Source organism: Rhyacophila brunnea, unplaced genomic scaffold (assembly GCF_057557595.1).
Source record: "Rhyacophila brunnea isolate RB1 unplaced genomic scaffold, BYU_Rbru_1.0 scaffold_21, whole genome shotgun sequence".
Classification (NCBI taxonomy): Eukaryota; Metazoa; Arthropoda; class Insecta; order Trichoptera; family Rhyacophilidae; genus Rhyacophila; species Rhyacophila brunnea.
In genome coordinates, this window is record NW_028232871.1 from 20,980,816 (window position 1) to 20,989,012 (window position 8,197).

Sequence of the window (8,197 nt, forward strand, 5' to 3'; positions counted from 1 at the left end):
ATGCGGCGATCGGCGAGCCGGTATAGGAATGACCAATTCATAGGCGTTTGTATGCGTCTTGCCGTCTTCGACTCACAGCTCGAGAAGCATGCGACTTGTCGATTGCAACAGCAGATGTTTTTTTTCAAACTAAACAGTCGCATTCGACCAATCTGCGGAGTTCCATTTGGCAACGTGTGTTTTATGAATTACGCTGACGTAACATCGACGTTTTCGACAGGTTGGAGGCGGACGAGTTTTGATGTGAGAGCCGGCGTAGTGTCACCGTCGCCATTTGCACATTTTTATATAATCGAGCTTCAATATTGGGACCATACCAAAATAAGATTTCATATAAATAAAAAGAATTTCAAGTTATAAGATGGGATCCTTTGACGAATTCACATTTTAGGTATAAGATTTTTTTACAATTGTGAGTTTATCTTTGACTTAAAATAAAAAGTATATTTTTTTAATGTTTTCACATACCTACATATTTATTAATTAATACAGTTGAAATCGTAAATTCTTAAAAAAATGTCTCAAATTGCAAGCTTCGTATTTTTCCGCTAGGTGCCTCTGGTAGGTAAAGACATCGCCTTAAGCCGCGCGGCTATCGTCGGTTCAAATAGTAATATTTTTAGCTTCAACATACTATGCACAGCACAATATATTGGAGCCACAACAATAAATCATATAATATATGTGACTTTTGATAATATGATCCTTCAGGTCTTGTGAAAATGCATTTAATTAGGACAGGTAGGTATTTCTATTTTATTAGTAATCCATCCGGATGATTTAGGTATACATTTAAACCGTGGTTACAATATATTGTGGAAGAAAATTAGACGGGCAATTATGTAGGTTCATCCCATGGGCAGTGGCGCACTCAGGATTTAATATTGGGGGGAGCCCAAGGAGGAGAATGTAAATTAGTCCAATATGCTCTTTTTCTTTTTCATACAATTATTTTTACATATTTTCACAATACACGGCGGTATATTTGTACAGTTTCTCCTAGTTTTTGTTAAATTGGATGCATAGTGGCGGTAACCGTTGAGCGTGTCATCAGCGACTGGTGGATTGTAAGTGACTAACAGCGACCATGCTGGACATGTGTGCCTAGTATGCTAAAACATTACTCAAATAATATCGGCTGTGCTACCCGCTTGGTCTAGAGAGCTACAATATTTATGCCGAGTTCCACTGAAAAAAATGTTCTTTTGATTTACACCACCACTGACTGTAGTGGGTGTATTTGTTCTTTTTGCTGAATGTTTATCGTCGATTTTTGGTTTTTTAATATTGAGATTCTAAAATATTAATTGAAAATGGACAAAAAAAGTATTATTGCATTTAACTTATACACAAACCTACTCAACACAACACAGCCTAATTTCTCGGTTTTTTGTCTATTGGAGTCGGTGTACCTAAACCATGGCTCCCACATCCTGAAACGGACATTCAGGCTAGGATATTTGGCGCGCCCCCTACCTTCCGCTAAGATTAAAGGCAGTGTGAAATACTACATTAACGTTTTTCAAATTGTGTTTTAGTTCAAATTATTAAGGGTGACTTTAATAATGGAGCTGTCAAGTATCGACACATAATAATCAGAAAATATATTGCACAATTACATAATTTGAAATGTTCATGGCCACGAAGTATAATAGCGATTTTTTTTACTATTAAAGCTTATTTATGATGTGTGTTTATCTCACTTATTTGGTCAACCCGACTCACTCCCCACTCCCCACTCCCCACTCCCCACTCCCCACTCCCCACTCCCCACTCCCCACTCCCCACTCCCCACTCCCCACTCCCCACTCCCCACCACTCCGGAATTCGGGTGAACACCGAGAATTTTTTGACAGTTCCATTAGGGATTGGGTTTCTAAAAAAACCGAAATTAGGGTTTCGAAATTTTTGTTTTTTAAATTAAAATCTAAGAAATTTTTATAAAAAGGGTGCTGGAGAATTACTTACAAACCATTTTTTGCCGTGTTTTTATTTGTCTAAGCCCAATGTACAGTTTATTGGCTTTCAATTTCAATGTTTAAAATCATTCTGATAATTTTCATATTTGGGGGGTGCCAGGACCCCACTGCCCATGGGTGACATTTTTTTATAGGGACGATAAAGATCTTCTGTGTGGTTGATAGATTGAGTATATATTATAATATACAATGGAAATTCACATATATAAATTGTACACAATATAATAAATAATACAAAATATGAAATTACATCAGAACAGCTTTGATACGTTTATTAATTTATGAGTCGTTAGATACATACATTCATTAGCTATATGTAGCTCCTCATCGGACATTGTCTCGATTCCGAATTGGTCGAAACCGCCTTCTATTCCCGGCTGACTACTTGCTGAGGTGACAGCAGTTATGTCATCTTGAATGATCGGTTCTGGAATGTTTGTACATCACAGTTTAAAACAAACCTACAAATTTAGGTATAATTTGCCAAGATACCTAATAAACCATATTGCTGTGTGGTTATTTTAATAATGTACGTCCAAATTAAATGGTTTAAAATGTAAGTAAAACAATTAAATTATATATTGATAAAGGTTTGGTTTCATAATTGTATGTACTTAAATAAATTGAAATTGTCTTTGGTAGCATAACCCCATACCAGTAACGAAGTGTGAAAGTAGAGTGTTAAGATTCGATATAAATAGTAGCGTTGTCAGTCATACGTATGTATTTTCATTAAACTAATACTACAAATAGTTCAATTCAAAATTGAATACGTGTATTAATTATGGCTCTAAGTACCAAACAGTAGTATTGCCTGTGGTTACAAAATACTGAGTCATTGCAGTAAAATTGCATGAAGCAGACCTTTTGAAAAATGTGTTTTCACAGTGTGAAGCAATCTCGGCAGCTTCCATAATTTTAGGAATTAAGAACTCGCGAGTGTTCGTCAGCCATTTTATATTGAATGCCGTTGATCACTGTAGTGGTACTTACATTATTATAAATAAAATACGCCAACGGACTTACAACGTCGTCAGATTTAAATATTTTGCTGTATTTTTTTGACTTGCTTGAGGCACTTAGACCATAGTTGACGTTATTGGCAGCGTTGGTATGTAGAACATTTTTCTATAAAAGGTCAGTTTTTATTTTTTTGGTACTTAGAGCCTTAATTAATACACATATTCAATTATTAAACCCTGTTTGAACTGTTGAACTCTATTACTGCAGATTAAAGGCGATACACTGGAAATATACCGGCTTCACATTAAATCCTTTGATTCGCCTGTCAATGGACCAAGAGAATGAAAATTCATTGTAAGAACAAACCTGTTATAATTATATGGGGGTTAGTAGTGTCTTTCTTGCGGGGTGACTTCTTCTTAGCAGTTTCAACATTAAATGTGACATGTGAGTGTGACTGAATAGAGGGACTGCGTTCCTGTTATGGAAAGGAAGACATACTATTTTGTATATTATTATTACACATTTTCACAATCTTCATCTTATAGCTACTGATTGTAAACCGTTAGGTTTCCTTTTAATCGTTTTTTTCGTCGAAGCTGAGTCCCAGCTTCATCTTTTGTGAGGTTTCCCGGGTAGACGACGGCTAACGGATGTTTCTTGCAAAATTATGTGTTTCCTAGTTTTGTCCATCTCTACCACGCATTCCTGCTTTCTGAATGTCAGTTTCTTCATGCGTGACTCCTCCATTTTATATGAATGGTTGAGCCAATTTGATGTACAAAGCGAACATGTCAAAATTATCATATATTCGTTTCCATCCCGACTGTGTATTGATGACATTGATGGATCCGAAGATATCAGATATTTACATATTTTTGATCATGCACCATTAGTCATTGCAATACCGGTATTTCAGTATTTTTCGATATCGGAATACCGGTTTTAAAAATAAGGCAATACCGTTATATTCGGTATTGAGTGGAAACAAAATGTACCTATTAATTAGCACGAACGTTTTAAGAGGACTGTATTTTTTTGTCGGGTTACGTCGTTCGTTTATATAAACATTAGTAACCTCAGCTCTAGTGGCGAATATTTCATGATGGAATAATAATTATACACTAGTAAAAATAGTCACAGGCAAAAATTGCCTGTGACTATTTTTTTATGTTTATCGACTAAAGAGGAGCTTGTACATCATAATATAAATTTATTGAAAGATTATTCGAAGAAGAAAGTACCAATAGTTCAACTACTAGGTATTTGTTAACATCAGTATCTCTACCGTATGTTACCATTAATTTGTAAAGGTTTATATACTATATTATTATGTGTACCTACATAAAATATGTTTAGATAAAAAATATTAATATTTTAAAGAGATTTTTATATATATATATTTATGGGTAGATACTTCTGTTTTTTCATATATTTCATAAATACCGGTATTCAATAGGAAATACCGAAATACCGGTATTGGTGTTTTTATTCGGCATTGCAATCCCTATGTACCATGTCTTCGAAACATACATGATAACTGGTATAATTAATTAGTGATTTCAGTTTTGTTACATTTCAAATATCGTTTTGATTCATTAGACCGAAACGACATTTTGTTGCCCAGCACAATATTTCTTTTTTATGGTACACTGACTCTCTTTAAATCGACTTTCCGCGTCCTTAAGTATCACAAGGTATGTCTGGCCTTCTTGGCACAACCACAAAGTTTGTTTTTATTCATTTTAACAGTGAGTCCTAATATATTATAAAATACTTGTGGTTATAATATTGCATGACTGGAGAATGATATCTACTTGAGCTATTCAAAACCTGCAGTAGGTATACATGGCATTTTTTAACCTATTTTGACCGCTGTATTGTATGATTATATCAATATAAAACATATAATGTACATATACCTACTAGCGGGAAAATGACAATGATTTTTATAATTTTTCCCTCGCACGTGATTAATGTATATTTTTCCCCTTTTACCGCGAGGTGATTAGCAATAGGAGATGTCTTGCAAGCTTTGCATAATAATTCCTCTAGTCGGAACTTGTTAAAAAAATTAAGTTACCCACACGTTAAATTGAATGGATGATTGGAAGATGGATAATATTAAAAAACTCCAAAATTGTCATTTTATATGTTCCACTGTCACTGCATTGTAAAAATCGATCATTAAATTTTATATGAGTGGAAGAATGATAACTTTCCGAGACTGTCTGATTAATGAACCAGTCCAATTGATGAAGCAAGATCATGCGAAGGTCCCCACTATTAAAAGACGTGGTGTAAAATTTACCATTAACTTAAAAAGCATATCTCAAAGTACAAGATAATGTTATGATGAAATTCTACTACCTACATAGAAGACTGACAAATGTATTTTTTTTTACTATTTTAAACATTTTAATATATGAAACCATTATTTTGTAGTTATAGATTTAATTAGTAAATCATATACTTTGTCATCAAAACGTTATCATTAATTGTATTTTATCCATTGTCAAAACATGTAGTGCAATATGAATAACATTTTAGCACCTTTAATTATGTAATAAACCGTTGAGTATTTCAATAATTGAATACTTGTAGATTAGGCCTGATCAATAATTAGCACTACCATAGTTATTCACAATTGAGTGCCGCGGCCTGAATATAGCCAGTCTTAGCGATTTATTAATAAAACAATTAAATTGATCTACTTTGAATATTTATTTTTTCCATACCATTTAATTTGAAACTTGCAGAAAGTGTGGTAAAAATAATATTTATAACATGTCAGACTATTTCTACAAGCAATAATGAGCTTTTCTGTTATTTTGCAACATTTTTTTTAAATTTTGGCTATCAGAAAATAGACGAACTTGAGAACAAGACCTCGTAATTTAATTAACTTTGAATTTGATTTACCTATTTAACTTAACATTTGTGTACTTGTATTCATTTAATTCTTTGTACCTCAATTAGTTCACTAATAGACAGGAGACTTACTTTAGATACGCTTGGCGCGCTGTGTGTGTTTTCATGATGACCTGCCTTGCTGTGGATGTTTAGGTCATCGCGAATAGGGTGGATGTCGGCATTCCTGCCGTGTATTCCATGGCTGTCATCGACTTTGCTTTCACGCAGACCTTCGTCAGTATGTGGCGGTAAGGTGACCACAGGGTGATTGTCCAGCGTGCTCTCGTGCTGTGGGGTTTCCTGTTTTGGTGACACTTTACTGTGACGACGGTGTGGCTTTGACGACATCTCGATGGTACTATGAACGATTCTGTGCGGGATCTTAAATATACTTCTTTTAAGGTATTAACTTAAAATTGGATAATAAATAAGTCAACAATAATTGTATTGTTATAGACATTTGAAATTATTAAAGTACAGTATTTTTTTTCAGAAAATGATGGACGCTGTCTTTTGAATTAAGCCTGAAAATAAAAATACATTTCTATATTATTAAAAAAAAATATTGATTGACGTTCTGGAGATTGAACGATTCTAAGTGTACCATTCTCATTCTCAAATTTTCCGATTTATACGCGGTGTAAATGGGAACTTTGCCATTCTTGGTTGTGTCTCTAATGATGAGTATTAGATGTTTGTTTTACCAAGGTGTATAACTAACCTGCTAATGGTAATACCAATTGGGAGGGCAATAACTGCGTTAAATTGTATGACATTGATACATTCCATCTACGTGAGGATGAGTTAATTTATATTTATTTTTTACTGAGCTCATTTGGTGTAGGTACTTCCATGTACTTTTTTATTACGTTTTTAATTACCTGTTACATATTGTTACACCCGTTAAAATGTATTTGTCCCCCCTCATATTGAGAACGTTTTGAATTTATAATTTTTAAACTTTACTATATTATTATATTTATAATATAAATAAATACATTTGCATTTTAATAAATAATCATCAATAGCTACGATCTCTCAACGTGTGCAGAGAAGAACCTCTACAGTTTCGGTTTTCATAGTATCATTTTTACTAATATAATCTGTGCAATATGGAAAAATCTTGAATGCTCCATTCATATTTCGTATTATTATTGTATTGTTTTTCCTGTATACATACGTGCATAACTAATTAAATGAGCCATCTATTAAAACTGTTCTATAATATCAATAGGTTTATTTGAAAATGCCCAACATTTTTTTACAAAATAGTGGAAAACACTTTTATTGGCTTAGAATAAATACAAAGTAAATTCATATGTAAAGGTAAACGTCATTATTCAAATGTAATTATAAATACCTACTTGCATATAGTAAACCATTTTACTTTAAATCGGTAGTTTTTTTTTTAACACAACAGTTTAAATACCTATTTGATGCGATTGATAGTTTACCAACTATATTTACCACACATAATATGTAAACAATTGAAATAAAAATGAAACTAGTCGATTGAAATACACTGAAACCAGTTATAAACGAAATGTAAACGGTGGTTCATTTTGTTTTTCTCATACTTATGTCATTATTTACGCGTTCCTTTTTACGTCAAAATTTGAACTTCGAATATTATGCCAGAATTATTACTTTTATTGTTTATGGCATATTAAATAATAGGTATTATTTGTTGTAGGTAATATATTATAATATTAATTTAATGAGTGTTTTATTAAAAATTATTTAAAAAAAAAAAGAGAAATGGGATTTTTAGTAAATGTTGAAAACAGATATACCATAATAATATGTAGGTAAGTAGGTATTTATTTTATGTATTTCTATATACAAATCATATTTAAAAAAAAATAGAAAAAATGGCAAATATTTCAGTTACATGCGCTTTGCAGACGATATTGTTGTCTGAAAAATCCAATCTGACAGGTCACTAAGCTGATGAAACGGTAGTGGGCTGGATTTGTCGGTTGGCGAGTATACGGCCAATGTACAAATACAGTCATACACTCATACAGTGTCACCAAATTTTATAAATGTATGACGGACAGAGAAAACTTGGAACTGAGAAGAGTAATAATTACAAGATAAAAAGAACTTTTTATATACAATGTTTTTAAATTCTGTTGAACCATATAAACTTGACTTGACTAGCTTAAACGATTAAAAAATTTGTACTTGACATGTCATATTGATATCCATAGTAATGCACGTATATATTAATAATGTAGTTGCTAGGACCCCAGATCCCTAGCAACCGATAATGGTGTCTAAATAACTTTTCATACAAAACAGAATTAACTGAAAATGAATTCATTCTACTTAAAGATGGC